Source organism: Xyrauchen texanus, chromosome 42 (genome assembly GCF_025860055.1).
Source record: "Xyrauchen texanus isolate HMW12.3.18 chromosome 42, RBS_HiC_50CHRs, whole genome shotgun sequence".
In the NCBI taxonomy this organism is placed as follows: domain Eukaryota; kingdom Metazoa; phylum Chordata; class Actinopteri; order Cypriniformes; family Catostomidae; genus Xyrauchen; species Xyrauchen texanus.
The window spans coordinates 8,989,897-9,014,490 of record NC_068317.1 but is presented as its reverse complement, the minus strand read 5'-3'; the positions used below and the strand labels follow the sequence as shown (position 1 = coordinate 9,014,490).

Genomic DNA, 24,594 nt, shown 5'->3' with positions numbered 1-24,594 from the left:
TGAGTATAGTTATCTTAAAAACCTCACACCTACAAACCCAGTCAAGGGGAGTAATTGGCATTTTATTTCCAGATTGATTAAAGTACTTCCTAGTTTTTCAAGCAGTCTCATGGGATACCATTTGAAGACATGCCATCTTCTGCATCATGTGCCTTGTATAGAGAGAACCGGTCAAAAACGCTGAGGGATGACATGAGCTGACCTTTGCCAAGTTCTGACCTTTACCAATCCTGACACCATCCTTGGACACAAACATAAGTTGGAAAGTCTTCCTCAGCACAGCTTCGGAGAGCTGACATCTGTTTCTTCATAGACATTATGGGATTAGATCACACAATTATTACATCAGAAAAGGTTATTGGTTAGAATCTTAATTGTCTATTCTACCTAAATGTAGGGATCTTAGAGCTGAGAACATGACCTTGTGCAGATTATGATTTGAGCATTATTTTATCCAAGGGACTTATTTTAAAAAGTCTCCAGTGAAACAAACTGGAACAGTATAAACAGATGAGTCATTCAGGAAAACTCTCTTTAACTCTGCATTAAGCTGGAGAGCTTCTCACGATTTCTACAGAATGAGGCTCAGTTTGATGCTTTAAAACCAGAAGAAGTTGTCAAAAATCCCTGAATACTGAGTAAAGTGTCATATGAGAGAATGTGGTCTTAGTACACATGGTGTTTATAATAAGTGTGTAATTTCTGTGTAATTTAGTGTCACCAAATTTAACTGCAAAAAAAAATAAAATAATAATAATTTCAGGTTTCCCGAACATTTCCATCTGCTATTTGTGGACCTAAATGTTTAGCCTCGCCCAAACTCACATCATTGATTAAGCCAATGTTACCATGTAAGGCTGGATGTGCCACTCAGACCAGCAGAGGAATGTTTTGGAAGTGCCACAGTCACATCGTTACACTTTTAAGAGGAATTGACCTATGATTGGCTTACTTGTAGTTGTCACTGCATATCGAGCTAGAATATAATATATTTGAACACAGAAAAAATGACACACTCCATATTTAAGAAATAACATTTCAAACCATCAGAAGCTATTGCACATCTGTGTTCACCCTCATTGCAGTGCTTTGCCTTGAGTCTGTGTCCCACTTTGCAGGAAATCAGACATGAAAGATTTGGCAGTTATAGACGTCAGAAATTGTGCTTATTCCTCTGCACTGCCAAACAACCGGAATATGTGTTAGTGCTGAGCCAAAAACTGTCATAGGAATTTGAAGTGACATTTGAACTCGCACCTGCAAGGGCTCAAAACATATTATGACTATAAGATACTCAATGGCAGATAACAGAAGTCTTAGATACAGAAGATTTTATTGAACATCTGATATTTTCATGACAATACAATGATGTTATTGAGAGAATTATTTAAACCTTTAAACAAAGGGCAATGTATTTTGTTTTAAGTTGTAACTTATCTTCTTATATACATTTTGTTCTCTGGTTTTAAAATGTTAGTGAGAAATATGAAGCTGTGATTGTTTGTTTATTATTTGAAATCATGAGAAAGTTTATTTACAGCAACTTCCACCTCTTCAAAAAAATTATAATAATAAAATAATGAAAATTTATAAGACACACCACAGACATTGATTGATTTGTTAACAAAATTAAAATACAAATAATTTTGAAATTATTTTAGGTCCATGTTAAGGATATTAAGGCCTCCTATTTATATATGCAGCTCAAAAATCTCAATCTTTTTTTATTTATTTATTTATTGAGGATGAAGTACTTAATTAGTTCTTAAGATATTCACCCAGGTAGTGTTCTGTTATGGGGATTTTCCACTGCACGGTACAACTCGTTTTCTGTTGAGAGCGCCCTGGATTCAGCCATGGCTGGAGTCCACGATGGATGATTGTACATTTTGTTATGTTAACTCTATACTCTGCATCAAAGCTTCACTTTATTTAGTTGACCAGCTACTGGAAGCTTGCTTCTAAAACCACTTGTGTAAAATCACCATGCAACAACTGCTTTATGCAGCAGAATGAGCTAGCAGCTAACAGCTAGCAGTCGTGTTATTGTTTTGGTCAGTTTGTGTCATGTTTAAGATGATGTCACGGCAGTAGAGGCGGCGCAACTTTGACGATCAGCCTATAATCCCACCCACGTTGAGGCGGCACTAAATTGCAGTGGAAAAGTGCCATTAGTTTAATTACACTGAACACACAGTACGTAGGTGAATCGTGTGTTAAAGTGATAGTTTAACCATAAAATTACATTTCTGTCATCATTTACCCACCTTCACTGTGTTCCATAAACATATTACTTTTTTCCAAGGAACCCAAAAGGAGATGTTAGCAGAATGTTAGTCTCAGGCACCATTCATTTGATATCATATTTTTTTCTATACAATGAAAGTGAATGGTGACTGAGTCTCCTTTTGTCATACGCTTTGAAACAACATGAGGGTGAAATATTACTTTAAGGGTGTGCATATTATTGATCATTCAGACAGTGAAAATATTTGTGTTTACTTTACGGATAGTGTAAAATAAAAATTATGCTCGAAAGGACGTGTCATTTGGCAGCGGGGATTCTTGAATGTGAACTGAATGCGTCATTATGTCATTATTTTCACATTTGCAGTTTCCTCTCTGATGGACATTCATATGATTAATCACACTATTATTACCGCAGAGTCAAGAGGGAAGGCAGTGCTTATGTTATTGGCATGCTGATCGATCATTAGAGGCCTGTGTGGTTCCGCAGTATTTATCACAGCCTGAGGTGTTTCCCATCCCATATTCTGTCATCAGTGCACATCGTTATGAGTGACAGTCTGTGAGGCCAGAAGATGCTTTATGACATCATCGCTGTATCCCAGGGTGTCTCTGAGAACCTGAACAATGTGCTGGCCAGTCACAGTGGGAGAAATCGGCTTGCTGAATTAAAAACTGTTAAACTGCACTGCAGGGCCTGAGTGGAAACAACAAGAACAAATAAAACCAACAAAAACAATTTGCAGTGATTTTGTAGTAGTTTCTAAAATTTAACTTGATATTGTTCAAAGACTTTTGGTTTGATAGTATCCAAATACTTCCGGGGCCTCTGTATAAATATCAGTAATGGGGGTGCACTGGGTTTAATTTTATTTTGTGATTTATTTAGAAAGGAGAGAGGGCTGTGAATGAATGATAGAGTTGTGGGCTGTGTGCCTTAGAGTTGGGTGTCCCATGCTGCTCTAGGAGAATGCCTATGTAACCTATGCCAGAGTTTGTCACTGACTAGAGAGGAGCATAATACTTAATGTTATGAATTCAAAGCAAATTAAAGTATAATTAAAAACTAATTAAACAATCAATGGAGATGAAATGTATGCTCTGAAACAACAGAAAAGTGGAGCATGCACATACAAAATAGAATGAATTGACAAACAAACAAACAGATTTATTTATCATTATTTCTTTCATGGAACTCCAGTCCCAATCGTTTCTGCCCAATTTAACCAGAGATTATTTAGCAGAGATGGACCACTTCTATTAAAATGAATGGGAGAAACTGGAATGCCCAATCAAGAAGCTCTAGCACCCAGTGGCCAATGAATGTAGAAAGGAAGTGTGACTTACAGGCTAAAGAGCCAATCAACCATCAGAATGGGGAAAAAATTTTGGTCTTAGTGATTTGGACCTTGGCATGATTGTTGTTGCCAGATGGGCTGGTTTGAGTATTTCTGTAACTGCTGATCTCCTGAGATTTTCACACACAACAGTCTCTAGAATTTACTCAGTATTGTGCCAAAAAAAAAAAAACTACATTGAGGGGCAGAATGCTGTTCTGAGATGCATGTTGGTGCTGTTTTGGCGGCACGAGGGGGACCTACACAGTATTAGGCAGGTGAATTTGCATGTGGCTGATCAGTATGTGTATATACAGTATATATATATATATATATATATATATATATATATATATATATATATATATATATATATACATATAACACACTCCATATAATATGCATATTTTCTATAATCAATTAGAAAAATAACGTATCGGTTACCTAACGTAACTTCGGTTCTCACTAGATGAGGGAACGAGTATTGCGTAAGCTAGCTTACGCTACGGGAAAGATTAATCTTTTCTGAGATATTGAAGCCAAAAAATTATCCTTAATTTTTGTATCCATTGTCAACGCAGTGTGGCAGCTGCAGACCTTGAGCGGGCTAGCTAGCGAGCTCATAGGTTGCTCTGCGGCAACTGCTGCAGCCTCTAGACGAGCTTGGGCGAACTCGCATCCAATGAGAGGCGTCCGCGCGCTCACTGCAACAAAGCCCGCCAAAATGGGCGTGACTAGAGTGCATATAAGCGTAGTTCGTGAGGCTGGAACCCTGGTTTTCATTGACTGAAGCGAAAAGTCGCTTGTGGCGTGAGCACGGCCGGCTACGCAATACTGTTCCCTCATCTAGAGAGAACCGAGGTTACGTTAGGTAACCGATACGTTCTCTTACGAGAGGTTCTCTCGATATGCGTAAGCTAGCTTACGCTATGGGAACCCATTGTCAACGCCGTCGCGCCAAGCATCCACTGTATGAGCCCCAGGGAATTAAGGGGGACCCGGGGAGCCCTTATGAGTGGGGAAATAATATTTGGCCGGCAAGAATGCGGGTCATTGATTGTGTAATACATAAGCACATAGTGGGAAGGGAACGACAGAGCGGCGGTGCCGGTCTGTGTGGAATGTGTCCCATCAGTGCAGCTCACCAGGGGAGCTGTAGCGTATTAAACCGCTAGTAGTTTTGCCTGCAGAGCGGGCACTTCCATATTGTAAAATCTGACAAAGTTGGAGGGGGAAGTCCATCCCGCTGCCACACATATGTCGTGAATGGAAATCCCGCTGGACCATGCCCACGAGGATGCCATGCCTCTAGTGGAGTGAGCCCTAATGCCCAACGGGCATGGCAGGTCTTTTGACACATATGCAGCAGCAATAGCGTCCACTATCCATCTAGATAGTGTCTGTTTCGAGGCGGCGAGACCTTTGGTGCGCCCTCCGAACGAAACGAAAAGCTGCTCAGAGCATCTGAAAGCGGCGGAGCGCGCAGTATACAATCTCAGTGCTCTGACCGGGCAAAGGAGATTGGTGTCGCGTTCGCTATCGGGTGCTGGCAGCGCCGATAGGGAAATGACCTGTGCTCTGAAAGGAGTACCGATCACCTTGGGAACATAGCCGTGTCTAGGCTTTAAAATGACCTTGGAGTCACTTGGTCCAAACTCAAGACACGCAGCGCTGACAGACAGTGCGTGAAGGTCTCCCACACGTTTGACTGATGTCAGGGCAGTCAGAAAAACGGTTTTGAGTGAAAGGTATTTCAAATCCACGGATTGAAGTGGTTTGAAAGGGGGGGCATTCATAGTTTCAAGAACTATAGAAAGATCCCAGATAGGAACCGATGGGGGGCGCGGGGGGGTTCATCCTTCTAGCTCCCCTGAGGAAGCGGATGACCAGCTCGTTTTTACCCCATGACTGGCCGTACAGGGGTTCAGCGAACGCCGCAACGGCCGCCACATACACTTTGAGCGTGGATGGGGATCTGCCCTTATCCAGCAGCTCTTGTAGAAATACGAGCAGCGACGACACCCCACATGTCCGCGGGTCCAGGTCTCGGTCGGTGCACCATTTTGAGAACACAGACCATTTTGACGCATAGAGTCTTCTCGTGGAAGGGGCTCTAGCGTGTATGATGGTGTTTATTACTCCTTCTGGCAGAGCGACGGGTAGTCGTTGATCACCCATGCATGCAGCGCCCAGCGCTCTGGGTGGGAATGCCAGATTGTGCCGCGAGCTTGAGAGAGGAAATCTGCTCTCACTGGGATGGGCCACGGCGCTGTCAGTGACAGCTGCGTAAGCTCCGGGAACCATGTCTGATTCTCCCAACGTGGGGCTATGAGGAGCACCGAGTGACGCGTTTCCCTGATCCTCTGCATTACCTGTGGCAATAGCGAGACAGGAGGGAAGGCGTAAAGCGGGCGTCTGGGCCAGTCCTGGGCCAGCGCGTCCTCGCTTTTCGAGAAAAATATTGGGCTGTGAGAGTTCTCTTTGGACGCAAAGAGGTCTATCTCCGCTCTGCCGAATAGGTGCCATAACGTCTGGACTGTTTGAGCGTGCAGGGACCATTCCCTGGGGAATATTGTCTCTGGACAGTCTGTCCGGGCCGTCGTTCAGGTGGCCTGGCACGTGCATCGCCCTCAGCGAGCGCAGGTGGCACTGGGACCAACTCAGTATGCGTTTCGGTCAGATGGAAGAGGTTCCTGGATCTGACACCGCCCTGACGGTTTAGGTAGGATACCACAGATCTGTTGTCCGAACGGACCAGAACGTGGTGACCCTGAATGACCGGGAGAAAGCGCAGCGGCGTACTCGACCGCTATCATTTCCAGACAATTTATGTGAAGGAGCTTTTCCTGAACTGACCATAGGCCGAAAACCGGAGAGCCCTCGCAGACCGCGCTCCAACCCGTGTTGGACGCGTCTGTCGAGATGACTTTTCGGCGAGATACAGCTCCCATTGTCACTCCCCGCTGATACCATTCGGCCACTGTCCAGGGCTGCAGAGCTGAAATACAGGTCTGAGTCACCTTGATGGGCTGGCGGCCTGTGGCCCAAGCCCGGCGAGACGCGCGGTGTTTAGCCAATGCTGAAGCAGGCGATGTGCAGTAAACCCAGCTGAAGTACTGCTGCGGCTGAGGCCATGTAGCCTAGCACTCTCTGACATTTCTTCAGAGGTGTGAGGCTGTTCATCTGAAATGACGCGGCTAGTCGCTGCACACGGCGCAGCTGTGTAGATAAGCGAGCCGTCATTGCCACTGAGTCTAGTTCTATTCCAAGGAAGGAAATTGCCTGACTGGGCTGTAGTGAGCTCTTGGTCCAATTGACTGCAAGGCCCAAACTGTTCAGATGACTGAGGAGAACTGTCCTGTGAGACAGAAGCTCCATATGTGATTGTGCCAAAATCAGCCAATCGTCCAAATAGTTCAGAATTCGCAAACCCTGACTCCGCAGGGGTGCGAGCGCCACGTCCATGCACTTCGTGAAAGTACGGGGTGCTAAGGACAGGCCGAACGGAAGGACGGTGTATTGATAAACCTGGCCGTCGAAGGTGAATCTCAAGAATGGCCTGTGACGGGGATTTATCTGTATCTGAAAGTATGCATTTTTCAGATTGAGAGAAATAAACCAGTCCCCCTGGCGCACATGCGCGAGGAGTTTGCTGGTTGTAAGCATTTTGAACGGTCTTTTTGCAAGCGCTTTGTTCAAAACCCTGAGATCTAATATTGGTCTGAGGCCGCCATCTTTCTTGGGGACAAGAAAATAACGGCTGTAAAACCCCGACTCGCTCAGGGGAGGCGGCACTCTCTCTATGGCCATTTTGCACAGAAGGTTTGCTATTTCTGAACGAAGCATGCACGCTGCTTCCGTGTTCAAAGTAGTTTCGAGCACGCTCTGAAGCAAGGAGGACGGCGATCGAACTGTAGCAAATAGCCCTGTTTTATTGTGCTTAACACCCATTCGGATATCCCTGGAATATCTTCCCACGCTTTGAAGCGTAATGTTAGAGGGTGAATGGCCAAATCGCTCTGATTGCCGCACACAGCAGCTGAACAGAATGTGTGAGCCGCTTACTGTGCTTATGCTGGACTGCTCGCAGACAGCATGGACAGGCTGTTCTGTGAGTGACTTCCGATTGAGGTGAATGGGGAAAGAGTCACGTCTGTTAAGTGATGCGCAAGCATAGCCACGGGCACGGGACTAACATACAGAGAAGTGTTTGCTGGCCGTGTGACAGAGCGGGCAGAGAATGGGCGCGCGCACGTATTCGTGAGCGCATTTATTGACTCTAACACTCGAGTGGTTCGTAACCGCTTTTGAGTGTGCTCTGATGGGGACACGGAACATGTAATGCTTGTGTGTAGAGGTGAACACTAGATTGTGGGCACATTTTCTACACATAAGGCTTGTCGTGTGACAGAGCGGCCAGAGAATGGGCGCGCGCGTGGATTCGTGAGCGCATTTATTGACTCTAACACTCGAGCGGGTCGTAACCGCTTTATGTGTGTGTGCTCTGATAGGGACACGGGACGTGTAATGCTTGTGTGTAGGGGTGAACACTGAATTGTGGGCACATTTTCTACACATAAGGCTTTATTTTGGGTCGCCGTGGAAACGGCGTTTGAGTGCAGGCAAGCGGGTAATATCACCGGCTTGTTGGCTGCTGAATCCACCACTGCAGTAGCCTGAGAGAAGGGGACTGACAGGGGGCGTACGGGACTTACATACAGCTGGCCGTGTGACAGAGCGGGCAGAGGAGGGAGCGCGACGGGCTTGTGGGCGCGTTTATTAACTCACACTCGAGCGGGTCGTAACCGCTTATGCGAGTGTGCTCTGATAGGGACACGGGATGTGTAATGCTTGTGTGTAGGGGTGAGCACTGGATTGTGGGCACATTTTCTACACATAAGGCATGTTTACTCTTTACAAGATTTCTTTGGGTCGCCGCGAAAACAGCGTTTGAGTGCAGGCAAACGGGTAGTATCACCGGCTTGTTGGCTGCTGAATCCACCACTGCAGTAGCCTGAGAGAAGGGGACTGACAGGGGGCGAAGCTTTGACGGTGGTCCGGCCGTGGCGGGACTGAGCCGTCGTTTTCTCAACAACGCTAGGAGGACTTCGGTTGCTCAGGTTTCAGTACAATCTTAGGCCGAGGCCCGCAGGAGGCGGCGGTCTGCGGCGGCTGTCTGAGCCGATCGAAGGCGGCCGCCTTTCGACGCTGAGAAGTCTGGCTTGTTGAGCTGGGCGCTGTGAAGAGGCTCGTGCAGGAGGCTGGTCACGTGGGCGGCCTGCAGAGGAGCTTAGCGCGACGAGGCAGAAAGAGATTCATGGCTTGGGCTTCGAGAAACGGTCAACAATGCCACTCACCGCAGAACCGAAGAGACCGGACAGAGAGAGCGGCGCGTAGTGCATTCAGCTTCTCCCAAGTCGGCTAGTCAGATCTGAAACAGCCTCTGTCTGTAAGACGGCCATGGAATGCAGAGCAGATGCGGCTTGGCCGGCGGCGGTATAGGCGCGGCCAACACAGGCGGAAGTAGTTCTGCAGGCCTTAGACGGGAGCACCAGCTTAGACCGCCATCTCGCGGAGGGCGGGCAAAGGTGCAGCGTGGAGTCTGTTGGGAGCCTGCTCAGGAGGCGGTGACCACTCGAGCCCGAGGCGGTCGACGGCCTGTGTGAGGAGGCGCGTGTGAGCCTGACCACTCCTCGCTGTCCGAAGCCATGATGGAACAGCCCTTATCCTCCGCTTCTTCGTCCGAGATGGCAGCAGAGCAGCCGCTCGGCGGCAACTGCGGCGTCCGGTGGGCGGGAGGGTGAAGGCGATGCTCGAGGGAGGGGCTCCGGCGAGGCAATCGCTTCTACCACTGGTTCCGGCAGCCTTTGAGAGCGGCGCTTTTACTGCGCGGCTGAATGGAAGGCGCTGGCGGCTTCGGTCCTGAGCGCTGAGTCGAGCCCGCAGGGTCGACATCGAAGCTCCTCGCAGAGATCGCATCCGCCTTCAGCGAGGGCGAGCTCTGCATGCCCCAGTCCCAGGCAGAGAGCGCAGATGGCGTGGCGGTCTCCGGTGCTGAGAGAGGCGCGGCATGAGGCGCAAGTGGAGCGAGGCATCTTTAAAAAGACGCTCGTACTCTTTTGTGAAGTTCATAAGAACTAGCTTGCTTTAAAAGGATACGTCGCCGGATGGCGTAGCTCGCAGGACGGCTGAAGGTGGCGAAGACGGCCGGCTTCTTCGGCGCTGTCCACGCTTGCTTGATGCCCCTCGAACGGCGACGCGGCTTCCAGTTCAGAGATGTGAAGAGCTTCGCTGAAGAGATGAAAATCAGGGTTCCAGCCTACGAACTACGCTTATATGCACTCTAGTCACGCCCATTTTGGCGGGCTTTGTTGCAGTGAGCGTGCGGACGCCTCTCATTGGATGCGAGTTCGCCCAAGCTCGTCTATAGGCTGCAGCAGTTGCCGCAGAGCAACCTATGAGCTCGCTAGCTAGCCCGCTCAAGGTCTGCAGCTGCCGCACTGCGTTGACAATGGATACAAAAATTAAGGATAATTTTTTGGCTTCAATATCTCAGAAACGATGAATCTTTCCCGTAGCGTAAGCTAGCTTACGCAATACGAGAGAACCTCTCGTAAGAGAACTTGCTAACAAAGAATCACTGTCCCCAATAGAAAGCAACAGTTTTACAGCCACCATGGTTCCGGAAGTATTTGGATTTATAAAACCTCCATAAAAAAAGTTCTAAGCAAAGAACTATACCAAACAGCTGAGGTAAATCACAACATTACAAACTTTTATTTAACAAATAAATGAAATAATTAATTAAAAACAACAAGAAAAAAAGAAAACTGGACACAGTGACAAAGGTTCAAGACTCTGTATTTTATATGTTTAAAGAGGGAATTAACTACAATCCCATGAGGCATTACGAATGACGAATAATTGAATTAAAAACAATGAAAAATAATTAAAAGTTGTTGATATTCAGTATTAAAACTGAATGTATTTTAAGTTCATTGCAAAATATTCAGTTATTTGCATACCAGTAAGTATAAGTAAGTGAGAGTATAGGAAGACCGACTTGCATCATTCACAGTGTGACGTGAGTGGGCGGTCGCTGCAGAGCTCTTTTGCTGCAGTTTGTTCTCTGATTGGTGGATCTTTGTACCTCATAGGTAGTGTAGTTCTTGACCAGGATTAAACACGATATTTAATAGCTTATTTGTATCTAAAAATCTTATTTTTAGAATATTTTTTAACAACCTCTAAGCTCTCAGTAAGTCTGTATTTAAAGATTTAGAAGCTATCAATTCAATAAATAATCAATTTCCCTATGGAGCAAATGAATATTTCTAGAACCACATTGTGTTTTATACTGCTGAAATTACCAACAAACCAAGCATTTTAGAGAACAATTGATTTTTAAATCTCTATTTTTGGATCTGATAGAAACAAGAAGTGACGGGAACACAACTCTGCAGAAGAGTGTCACTATGAAGGTCAAAACTGTCATTGATTTTAAGATCTTATAGTAACTTTATTAGGTTTTATTACCAAACTGGTAATTATTTGTGAATTACATTTCTATAAATTCAAAGTTAACTGACTACTAGCAAACTTATAACATTACCAAATTTGAGCTTATCCAACTTTTTCTCCAAAAACTGAAAAATCTATTAATTTCATCATGTCAAAGTTGGTTAACCAATATACCATGACCAGATCTTAATTCCAGGACATGTTATGTTTTAACGCAGACAAAACATAGTTTGAAGGCAAAAGTGAAAATAATAAATAAATACAAAATACAAAACTTTTTTCAATTCATTTTAAATATATACAGTGTAGGAGGGCCTACATCGAAACGACTAAAGGCTTTCACATGTACTCATACGCAACACTTGTGGAAAAGCACATAAGACAACTGACCTAACTTTTGTTAAATAATAATATGCCCTAAATATCCACGTGGCATTTACAGAAGGATGATGTGAAAATGGATGACTGTTCTTAGAGTAGTTTAAATGGATGAGTCACTTCCTAGAAGCTCAGATATTGCTATCATTAGGCAGTATTAACACATACTTCACTTTTCTTACTTCTCATTTCTTCTGCAATCCCCATTCATTTCATGGAAACTAATTTCTTGTCCTCCCCCACGATTCTACGATAATATAACCGACGCTTGTTCAATAAAAAAAAAGGAAAAGGTAAAGGTAATGTGACAACTGACATTCATAAATCGTTTTACACAATAAGAGACTTACACCTTCATACTGAGCTAATACACAGAGCTGGCTCCACAAAGTTCTTATTCATTGCTTTGAATGAGATTTTTTTTATAAATCAAAATTGCATCTAAACTTGACAGTCAGTGATTGTCATGCATTTTCATCATATGGAAAAGCAAATTATCTGCAGAAGGTGCAACCTTGAAATAACCAAATTTAAACATGTGAATGTGTGATTTCTGCCACAATGTCACAATTTAAATCTACAACGTAATTATCAAAGTTGTTTTTTTTTTTCCTGAAAACCCACTTATTTCTTAAAATTGATTGAGCATGACACTTCTGCCTAAAGTTCACATTCCTGACAACTGCTGTAGACAAAGACATCTCATAAATGCGTTTTGATTACTTAACTTCCTCCATTCACCATTGAAATTTTTTTAAGGGACCTGACATAAGAACATGGTGTTTTCAAAACAGAGATGGTGCGTGTCGACCAGCAGCGAGGCCTGTCATTTGTTATTAATTACATTTTGGAAAGTATCATGTTTCAAATGGATTGGAGTGAGACATGGATGACAACTGCAAAGGGTAGCTTGAGTTAAAGAAGCCATTTGAAGTGAAGGGGCAAAGTCACTTTCTTTGTAGTCAGATTTTGTCTCTAGTCAGGCTATACATAACCATTTCCATATGTTCTCTTTGATTCAGAGTGCCTCTGATGTGACAAAGATGAGCAGGCATTACAGACTAGCTTTTACAAGTCGAACTTCTGTGCTGTTAAGTGTCAGCCATAGATGCAGTGGCCCAAAATGTGTTTGAACGCGTAAGCTGCACTTGAAACTTTATGAACGTCATTGCTTTAGATAATAAACATAAAATATCAAATCAAATTGCATCAGCAAACAAATTATGCTAGGGACTTTGTCTTTTCGAAGCCATTTTTCCCCAGTTACATTTCAAAAGAGTTCTAGCAGAGTAACCACCTGTATACAGTAGTTCATCACATTAACTATGGATAAGGGCTATAACATTTTTTTTTTATCAAATTAGTAACATGATATGCCAATTCATTAATCAAATTAATTACATATACATGTATCAATATTTCCTCAAAAATGGCCACCAAATAAAATAATTAAATATATAAATGTAAGTAATTATAAATATATTATATAACAAACACTTCATAATTCAGATAATTTAAAGACATTACATTACTGTGGCAGACGAGTAAAGCATTGAATAGACCAAGGGTTTTGAAAGATTTTCATGGCATGGACCCCCAAATATGCTAATATCCTTGTGAGGGACCCCCTTCCAAAAATGTAAAAGCAGCTATGTAGGGTGAAGAACACAGTTACAGCTGTCATTGATTTTTTTTACAGTGCACATTTTGACTGGAAGGATACAAATAATCAATTTGTCTATGGGGTCATTAGATCTAGATTTCTGCCTGTTCTAAATCAGACAGGCTAAAATAGTGATAAAGTAGTAGTGCTATGCAGACTTTGACCTCTGAAACACTGATATGGTATCCATTAAGGTTGCACGATTGATTGAATTAATAATAAAATTGCAATGTGGCCATGCACGATTATTTCACCGCAAAGGCTGCGTGTCATGAAACAGTCACCATTTAGAGCCTCAGTCAGCAATGTGTGAGTGTCTATCTTGCCAGACAGTGAAAGACACATTTAATGTTCTAGGTTACTGTAACGTCTGAATAATGAGGCTGACGAGGAGATGCGGATCCAAACGCAGTTTGAGTTTATTAGATAACAGAAACACTAAATGAACAAAAGAACAACCCACGATGGGGAAAAGAAACATAAACTAGATAAGGTAACCACGGTAGAGACAAACAGGGAACAAGGGAGAGACGCAAACATCAGGCAAACATCAAACAAGATAACAAGGTGATTAACAGAAACCAAAGGCAAATTAACAAGGGCAGGTGTAAACAATGAACAGTGAACACGAACGCTAACAAGGACTATGGAATTACATAAGGGACTAAAGTGAAAACTAAGAAGTGAAAAGTGACAAGGTGGAAAACAAAGGGCAACAGAGGGACAAGAGAGGGTAACCGTTACATAGCCCCCCCTTTAAAGATCGGATTCCAGACGATCCTAACAAACACACAACAAAAGACAAAAGTCCATAAGAACAACATGAGGGCACCAGGGGCAAACGGACAGTACAAGTGGGCACAAAGGTAGACAGGCAGACCAGGGGGGGGAACACTGGGCAGGCAGGAATTCCGGGGGCAGACAGGCAGACCAGGGGGGGCACAAGAACAAGGAGGCAGTCCGAGGGGCACAGAGGGACAGGTTTGGGAGGCCGGGGTGGTATCGACCGGGCGGGGACAGGTTTCAGTGGTCTGGGAGCTGGCCACAGGGCAAGGACAGGTTTGGGGGACCAGGAAAGAGGCCACGGGACTGGGACTAGGTCAGGAGGTCTGGGGAGAGGCCACAGGACAGAGGCTGGCAGAGCCGTGTGAGGCGGAGCCATAGAAGACTTAGGAGGCGGCGCCAAAGGAGGCTTAGGCAGGGCCATGGCAGACTCAAGTGGTAAGGCCTTGGGCAGGTCAGGAGGCGGAACAGTGTTGGGCGGAGCCAAGGGAGGCGATGGTGTAGAAGGCTCAGAAGGCGGAGCCACTGGAGGTGGAGCCGAAGGTGGCGTGGGCGAAGAAGGCTCTGAAGACGGAGCCAATGGAGGCTTCGGAGGCGGAGCCGGGAGAGGCTCGGGAGGAGGAATTCAAGGAGGCGGAGCCGAAGGAGGCGAGGGCGATGAAGGCTCTGAAAGACGGAGCCAAGGGAGGCTCGAGGCGGAGCCAGGAGAGGCTCGGGAGGTGGAGCTGAAAGAGGCTCAGGATGCTGGAGCCGAGGTAGGCGGCACCGTGGGAGGCTCTAGGAGCGGAGACCAGGAAGACTCTGGAGTCTCTGGGGGTAGAGACGTAGGAGGCTCTGAGGGTGGAGCCGCCAAAGGCTTGAGTGGCTTGAGAGGCGGTGCCGGAGGAGGCTCGGGAGGCGGAGCCATAGGAGGCTCTGAGGGCGGAGCCATTGAAGGCTTGAGTGGCTCGAGAGGCGAGCCGGGGAGTCTCGGGAGGCGGAGCCATAGGAGGCTCGGGAGGCTCTGAGGGCGGAGCCGTCGAAGGCTTGAGTGGCTCGAGAGGCGGAGCAGTAGGAGGCTCAAGAGGCTCTGGGGGCGGAGCCGTCAAAGGCTTGAGTGGATCGAGAGGCGGAGCAATCGGAGGCTCTGGAGGCGGAGTCGTAGGAGGCCCGTGAGGAAGAGCTGCAGGAGGCTCGAGAGGCTCTGGGGGCGGAGCCGTAGGAGACTCGGGGCGGAGCCCTGGAAGGCTCGAGAGGTTCAGGAGGCGGAGCCCTGGCAGGCTTCGAGAGGTTCGGGGCGGAGCCCTGGCAGGCTCGAGAGGCTTGAGGGGCGGAGCCCTGGCAGGCTCGAGAGGCTTGAGGGCGGAGCCCTGGCAGGCTCGAGAGGCTTGAGGGCGGAGCCCTGGCAGGTTCGAGGCGGAGTTCTGGAAAGCTTGGGAGGCTCGAGAGACGGAGTCCTGGAAGACTCGAGAGACTTGAGGGGCGGAGCCCTGGAAGGCTCGAGGGACTTGAGGGGCGGAGCCCTGGTAGGCTCAAGAGGGCTGAGAGGCGGAGCCCTGGAAGGCTCGAGAGGCTTGAGAGGCGGAGCTCTGGGAAGCTCGGAGGGCGGAGCTCTGGAAAGCTCAGGAGGCTTGAGAGACGGAGCCCTGGAAGACTCGAGAGACTTGAGAGGCGGAGCCCTAGGAGGCTCGAGGGGCTTAAGGGGCGGACCCCTGGTAGGCTCGAGAGGCTTGAAGGGCGGAGCCCTGGAAGGCTCGAGAGGCGGAGCTCTGGAAAGCTCGGGAGGCGGAGCTCTGGAAAGCTCGGGAGGCGGAGCTCTGGAAAGCTCGGGAGGCGGAGCTCTGGAAAGCTCGGGAGGCTTGAGAGACGGAGCCCTGGAAGACTCAAGAGGCTTGAGAGGCGGAGCCCTAGGAGGCTCGAGAGGCTTGAGGGGCGGGCCCCTCGTAGGCTCGAGAGGCTTGAGAGGCGGAGCCCTGGTAGGCTCGAGAGGCGGAGCTCTGGAAAGCTCGGGAAACTCGGATGGCTGAGCTCTGGAAAGCTCGGGAAACTTGGATGGCTGAGCTCTGGAAAGCTCGGGAAACTCGGATGGCTGAGCTCTGGAAAGCTCGGGAAACTCGGATGGCTGAGCTCTGGAAAGCTCGGGAAACTCGGATGGCTGAGCTCTGGAAAGCTCGGGAGGAGGAGCCCTGGAAGGCTCGAGAGACTTGAGAGACTTGGGAGGCGGAACCCTAGGGGGCTCGAGAGGCGCTGGCTCTTGGGCAGTCACGGCCATTGGCACTGGCACTGGCTCTTGGGCGGTCATGGCTACTGGCACTGGCTCTTGGACGGTCAAGGCTTCTGGCACTGGCTCTTGGGCGGTCATGGCTACTGGCACTGGCTCTTGGACGGTCAAGGCTTCTGGCACTGGCTCTTGGACGGTCACGGCTACTGGCACTGGCTCTTGGATGGTCACGGCTACTGGCACTGGCTCTTGGACGGTCAAGGCTTCTGGCACTGGCTCTTGGACGGTCATGGCTACTGGCACTGGCTCTTGGACGGTCAAGGCTTCTGGCACTGGCTCTTGGACGGTCACGGCTACTGGCACTGGCTCTTGGACGGTCACGGCTACTGGCACTGGCTCTTGGACGGTCGTGGCTTTGGGCACTGGCTCTTGGACGGTCATGGCTACTGGCGCTGGCTCAGGGACGGTCGAGGCCACAGGCGCTGGCTCAGGGACGGTCGAGGCCACAGGCGCTGGCTCAGGGACGGTCGAGGCTACAGGCGCTGGCTCAGGGACGGTCGAGGCTACAGGCGCTGGCTCAGGGACGGTCGAGGCTACAGGCGCTGGCTCATTGACGTTTGAGGCTTGCGGCACTGGCTCATTGACGGTTGAGGCTAGCGGCACTGGCTCACTGACGTCTGAGGCTTGCGGCACTGGCTCATTGACGGTTGAGGCTAGCGGCAATGGCTCACTGACGTCTGAGGCTACAGGCTCTGGCTGGGTTACCGTGGTTGACGAGGATTCGGGCTCGCTCACGGTGACATGCGTGGGCTCTAGCTCGCTCACCGTGGCAGGCGCAGGCCGGGAGGCGGAAGCCCGTCTTCTCTCCCTCCTCCGAGCAGACGCAGTGGGCGCGCTGGCTCGTGGAAGGCGACTGGCGTGGGGACGGGCTCGCTGACAGGGGCGGCATGGGCCGGAGGCGAAGCTTGTCTTCTCCTCCTTCTCGGGCTGACGAAGAGGACCGGCTGGCTCGTTGACCGCGCGAAAGGACGAACCACGGGTGAATGGAGGGTCAATTCTGCGGAGGCGCTACGGGGTTCTCCTCGATGATGTCCACTGTTAAATGAGAACCGCAGATCTGTAGGGTCTCCTCAGCGAGCAGCGTGAAGCGTCCAGTCGCTGCGTTGCGGTGGCAGCCGCTCCTTCAGCCCGTCATTCAGGTTGCCTCGGAAGAAGACCACGAGGGAGTAATTAGGAAAGTCTGAAACGTTTGCCAGAGCCAGAAAGTCGTGGATGTGGTCTTCTATAGGTCGGTCCCCTTGCTTCAGGCTGAGCAGATCGTAATTCGCTCGAAAAACTGCTGGATCCATTGTGTGGGTCGATCGTTCTGTAACGTCTGAATAATGAGGCTGACGAGGAGATGCGGATCCAAACGCAGTTTGAGTTTATTAGATAACAGAAACACTAAATGAACAAAAGAACAACCCACGATGGGGAAAAGAAACATAAACTAGATAAGGTAACCACGGTAGAGACAAACAGGGAACAAGGGAGAGACGCAAACATCAGGCAAACATCAAACAAGATAACAAGGTGATTAACAGAAACCAAAGGCAAATTAACAAGGGCAGGTGTAAACAATGAACAGTGAACACGAACGCTAACAAGGACTATGGAATTACATAAGGGACTAAAGTGAAAACTAAGAAGTGAAAAGTGACAAGGTGGAAAACAAAGGGCAACAGAGGGACAAGAGAGGGTAACCGTTACAGTTACCTTCTTTACCCCTCCATGCCAAACAGCTGATGTCAAACAATACTTTCCTAACAATCGCTTTGAGTGAGTAAGATGGGACTGATGAACACTGTTGTCTTTTCCATGTTCCCTGTAGCATTTCACAGTTGATTTTAAGATAGCACTGCATGACTTGATGATGTTGTTTTATGATGGGACAGATAATCACAACTCTGAGACTATTTTCATGTCCGACGGTCATTTGAACAGAGGCATAATACATTCATAATGTCTCATTAATACAGAACAGTGATTAAAATTGACTGCAACTACCTGTGCTTTAAATGGATTAACGCATGCATTCCATCCAAACAGAATAAAGTATTCAAACAGACCATGGTGTGTATATATATATATATATATATATATATATATATATATAAATCACTGAGATCACATTTTCCCCATTCTGATATAGAGCTCCTGACCTGTATCTGCATGATTGTATGCACTGACCTGCTTCCACATGATTGGCTGATTAGATATTCATATGGTTGATTGTTGGTGCCAGCCCTGGTTTGAGAATTTCTGTAACTGCTGATCTCCTGGGATTTTCATATACTCTGTCTCTAGAGTTTACTCCGAATGGTGCCAAAAACAAAAACAAAAAACATCCAGTGATGGGCAGTTCTGTGGAATGAAATGCCTTATTGATGAGAGAGGTCAAGAGAGAATGGCCAGATTGGTTAGAACTGACAAAGTCTACGGTAACTCACTTTGTACAATTGTGGTGAGAAGAATAGCATCTCAGTGTTGATGCTGTTTTGGTGGCACGAGGGGAACCTACACAATATTAGGCACAATATGTTGTGGCTGATTGGTGTAATATATATTTAATTAGTCAGTAATTATGCCTTATGTATTTGCTGTTGGTCTTCCGCAAAAACAGAGCAGACACGCTGAGACATGGACTCTACAAGACCCCTAAAGCTGTACCTGGTCTGCAACAATGATTAGGTTGGTGGCATGTGTTAAATTGATGTCTCCATGAATGACCGGAACCAGGGTTTCCCAGTAGAACATTGTCCAGAGCATCACACTCCCTCCACCGGCTTGTCATCTTCCCACAGTGCATCCTGGTGCCATCACTTCCACAGGTAAACGGTGCACAAGTACATGGCCGTCCACGAGATGTAATAGAAACCTGACTCATTGGACTAGGAGACCTTCTAACACTGCTCCTAGGTCCAGTTCTGACACTCACGTGCCCATTGCAGGCGCTTTAATGGTGGACAGGGGTCATTATGGATGACTACGCAACCCCATACGCAACAAGGTGCGATGCACTGTGTGTTGTGACATTCCTCCTGTAACCCTCATTAAAATTTTCAGTGACCCTCATGCAACAATAAGCCTTGGGTGCCCAACACCCTGTCACCGGTTTGTGGTTTTTTTCCCTCCTCTGACCACTGTAGGTAGGTACTCACCACTGCTGACTGGGAGCACCACAAAAGCCTTGCTGTTTCAGAGATTCTCAGACCCAGTCGTCTGGCCATAACAATTTGGCCCTAGTCAAAGTCGCTCAGGTCTGTACTCCTGCCCATTTCTCCTGCATCCAACATGTTGACTATGAGAACTAATTTTTCGCTTACCATCTAATCTACCCAGGCCTTGACATGCATTTAGTGGTTTAATTATCAATTGCCACTGTCTTTTTCTGTAACTTAAGTCAAATATTTTATAGCCACAAAAGAAAGAGGATGCTCAGGAGACTTAATAGAGTCAATTCAGATAATTTGGTCTTGAAAGAATTTGAAGAGGAATGTTTGAGTTTATCATGGAATTTTAGCAATTCTGAGAAAAGTGATTGAGATCTCTTTTGAGACAAGTGAGATTTCTGGGGTCTTTTTGTCAATAGAAATCACAGAGCAGCAATACAGTCTATTTAATCTCATTGCTGAGAAGCAATTGAGAAATGAATCTCCTATCGGTATCTTCTCCAGTTGGGTCATGGACATTATGAATCTTTCAAATATGTTCTTCTGTTCACTTTTGTCAAACATTATAACAATGACATCAAATGATAACATAATAGACAATGTAATAATGTAAACAGGTACTGGTGGTCCAACTTTTTACATTAAGATAAGACATTCCATACCAGAATAAGGAATAATCGGCACAGGAAATGTGGTAATGAGGCAAAGAGGACAACATGACGAGTCAAATGGACATTTAAAGAAAAGAAACATCCAAAAAAGGAGGGAACAACAGATTCCCAACATGATTGTGCGTGTGTGTGGTTTCGCAGCCTCAGCAGTTAGAAGCAATGGCTTAACCACATCCTCTATCTTCTCCCTCCCTCTCTTCCTCTCTCCCTTGCTTCTGATCGGCTGGCCGCAGGCTCTTAATTGTCTCTCGCTCCCACATCTGCTTCTCCTCAGGCGTTACTGTGGCGAACGAGGGAGCAGGACACCCCTCTCCTCCGCAGGCACGGTCCAAGGTTTTCCTCTCGCTCTACCGCAGCAAAGCGCACTGTGTTCTCTCCTCCTATTCTGAACTTTTTTCATTCACAGTTCGTTCTAGACTTGAGAAGTGTCTGTTGATCATACCTTTTAGACACTTCAAATAAAAGGGCCTAGTTCACCCAAAAATTTATATTTCAATGCTGCCTTTAATCTGTGAAGCAGCCAAAAGTCAAAACACATATTTAGGCTGGAACAGCTTGAGATAAGTTACATGCTGAATGTTCAAGTGAGATCTTAAACATTTCACTTTCTCCCTTATGGGCCATTTACACAACAACATTTTGACAACTTTTTATGCGTTTTGGCTTTTAGATTACACGACAACGGTTTCACAACACAGTACACGCAAGAAGTGATACGAGATACGAAAATAAATGCATGATCATATGTTATGCATTTCAGAATATAATGTGTATGTTTTTAATCACCTGAAGGCATCATATATTTTATTGGTTACAATATGAAAAAGTACCTTGTACTGTAAAATCTAACTATTTGCTTACCTGATTGTCCAAGAGATTTGGCATTTTCTCTCCAACTCTTCTCTTTCTCCACCTGGTTGTGGTACAGTTCAGATGAAACATCAAATAGGCGCTGGTGCTCCTGCCAATGTTCCACAAATTGTTCGTCCATTTCTTCGGTCAAATGAGACTTTCTTGATACCACAGCCATGATTGTTGATATTCTGTTGCAGGTACATCACGACTCCTCCCACTGAAATTTCCCATGCCCCGTTTCTTGCGCTCTCATTGGCTGTAGGTCAACGTTGCAGTTGTATTCAGTGAAAACATATTTCACACTTCACAATTTGGAATCACAGACAGGTCCAGATATTTAACATTCTAGATATCACACTGACATTGGCGACACGTTGGTGCTTCTCTCAAATCGCGTCTTTGATAGTTCATACATTGTGATCATCACTCACAGGAACAAGCTCCGATTTGCCTGTGATTTTAGGCTTATGTCAGCAAACAAAACTGTCGTTGAGCGAAAACCGGGCTTAAAATCTTGTAGTATAATTTCTGCATTAGTCTCTGTGTCAGAAAGAATTGAAAGATTACGGTAAGCCATGCTGACAAGCTAAATATACATTTGTACTGCTGAGCTAAATCGCTTCTGTCTTTTTCTATGTGATATGGATGCATGCAACCTGTAATTGCATGTAAATATCATCATTCAACCATAAAGCACATTTCCTCCCTGATTGAAAATTAGATTGAGCGTCATTTTCCGGAATTTCCACGATGATTCCACATAATACTGGAAAACCCTGAGCTGGACTTCTTTCCGTGGAGCAATTATCAGTGACCATTGGATTCTGTCATGGTCACCTCATTTACATTCCCTCAGAGAGACAATTTTCCTTGCTTCAAGACAACCTGTTATAACTGGATAGTCTTGTCCAGTTCAGATTAGTTTCAGTAATCTATATCTAATCTACACCAATTTATCAGAGACATACAGAAATGTATAAAACAGATCTGTTTGGGCCACATCTGAAGCCGCTGTTAAATAGACGATATTTCCACCTGTGACTGCACAATAATTTAATTGTATATAAAGGAGGCTACCAAGTTGCTAAGCAACCTCAAACAGCCTACACTCAGTTAATGAACCTGGTGGAAGAATTGTATGAACTGTAATACTCAGCCTTTTGTAGCTTATTTTTACAAACGCACAGTCCCTCTTGAATAAAAGTATAGTGTCCCTAGTTAGCGCTTAAGTAATTGAAGAGAGCAAACTGCATACAGAGGCAAACTGCAAATGAAGTCAAGGCAAACTAATAAACAACTTAATTATTATGTAAGGGATAATGTATAGTCACCCAGTTGTTATTGCAAATTAAACCACGATAGAGAGAATCGCTGTGTGTGCAACGTGCAGTTTATACAGTGAAGAAAACGACCCTTCAGCAGATACACAACACAAACATGCGTTACATTCTTGGATTCAAAACACTTGATTGAGCGCAAATTCAAAATAACTGATCTGAAGTATTAAACTATATTTAACTTGACACAGTGACCTAAAAATTTTATGTTTAGGACGCAACGCACCCGAGACGCTACACAAGCATGTCTGACGCAGATGTACATTGACGGGTCCTTAAACAAGCCCTCATAATAAATCTCCAACTGATTGACAAATTCACTTGTGAAATGGATTGCTGTGAACTGTGTGCCAATGATTGACTTATGTTCAATAATATGGTAGTAAACAATACATTGTATTCTAAAGCCGATTTTTGTATTGCCTTATCAATGATTAACTCTTCTGCCACAAGAATGTAATGCATTTTAATTATCTGAATATTTATATATATATATATATATATATATATATATATATATATATATATATATATATATGCGGATCAGCGATGTCAGAGCTCCTACCTGTCCCGGTGTTCAGCCTATCAATGCAGAACAACGATCAACATAGGCAGGAAAAGCTGTAATATCTGCTTGTTTAGGGTGACAATACGTCCTACCCCCAAATGGGACTTTAAAAATGTCAGACCAGGATTTCTAAATCACCTTATATGAACAGGATTTGCTTGTTTTCATATTGAAGTGCTCTCTTTAGCTACTATATATCTTGCTGCCATACGCCTGTCTGCTGTCGTGTTGTGACTCTACAGTACCTCGTTGGTTTTACGCCTGTAGAGTATTTGGGTCCCTTTGCCATCCAAGGGTCTGCTGTTGAGTCTGACATTTTCTGGTGGTTGGAGTTATCAGTATGGAGTTTGTCATCTGTCTGGCTTTTTGCCATGGTCTGGGTCTTGTCTGCTGCCGATATGTTCGTGCGCCTGTGCTCCATCTCTGGCTTGCCATTGATGCTTGGCTATTCAGCTGTGGTGTTGCTAGCATTTGACCATGCAGATCATCCAGGTGCAAGTGGATTATTATATTTTCCACCGTCATTGGTGCAGTTCCTTAGCTGATATACTCAGGAGCTCAAAGTCCACTTTGTCCAAGACCCTGTCTTTTACTGTATCGATTGATGACTGTCCAGTTCACATTACTCCCCAAATAAAAGGCCTTGGTGTCATCCTTGACAGTACACTTTCCTTTGGTCCTCACCTACGCAATATCGCCAGAGTACGTCCATCCCTCTCTCAGAAAAGCACTCAAGTTCTGATTCATGCCCTGGTGACATCCTGCATTGATTGGTGTAATGCCATCCTCTGTGGCGTTCCTGAGAATCTTATTCACCAGTTACAAATCATCCAAAACTCTACTGCAAAGGATTATCACCTGCACCAAGCCTGTGGATCACATCACTCCTTACCTCATCCAACTTCACTGGCTTCCTCTGCAACAGCAGATCCAATCATCACTTTCAAAGCCATCCATAATCTGGCCCCTTCATACATTTTAGATCTTCTTCACACATACATGCGTGTGACAGAGGGAGAGAGAGAGAGAGTGCGCTCTTAATCAAGTGACCACGAGAAAAAGACACTTTTTGATGAAAACATAAAACAAGTAACTTCAATGCTCACAATAAATAAGTCTTAAAATGTCTGTTTGTATCTTACCTCAGTTTCAGTGAACTTGTTTACATTCAGCTGATCTGTTTGCAGATGAATTTTGTTTGTGGTGGATACTGTTTGATATAGATACACATAACTCACTCGTGGTTTTCAAGAAACAGGAAAAATCCTCCTTTTCACATTTTTCTAATTTTTTTAAGTATAAACATGTATTAAAAATATTATAGTTATTTTTCACCACAATTACAAAGTACAAAAAAATACATCATATATTTGAAGTTTTGGGAAGAAGAAAGTTGTAAGCGCTAAATCTTTTTATAAATGAAAACATCCTGTGCGCGGCACGACGGAAGCCCTGCAGGGGTAGCAGCTTGCATAAACTGCCGCTAGTGTCCTCTCTTCTCTAGTTTATCCAAGACTCCAAGTCCTTTCTGTCATGTTTATTCTGTTGGTTCCTGTTTTTCATGTCTCTTATTTTGAAAAGTTCATGTCATGTGTTTCCCTAGTCATGTGATTTCCTGTTTTCCCTCGATGTTCATGTGTCTTGTTTTCATTGTTTGATTACTTTGTTATTAGTTCTAGTTTGTAATTGGTTTTAGATTATTAGTCTTGCTATCTTGTTTAGTGTTCTGTTTGATCATTGGTTTATGTTCCCCCATGTCTGTGTATTTAAGCCCTCATATTTGCCATTGGCTTGTCTAGTACTGATGTTTGTTTGGTAGCAC

General features: G+C 45.7%; 1 pseudogene; it reads right to left on the bottom strand.

Moving 5' to 3' along the window:
* Positions 1-2,780: 2,780 nt before the first annotated feature.
* The window catches only part of LOC127634810 (succinate--hydroxymethylglutarate CoA-transferase-like), a 101,515-nt pseudogene continuing 79,701 nt past the window's right edge, over positions 2,781-24,594 (bottom strand).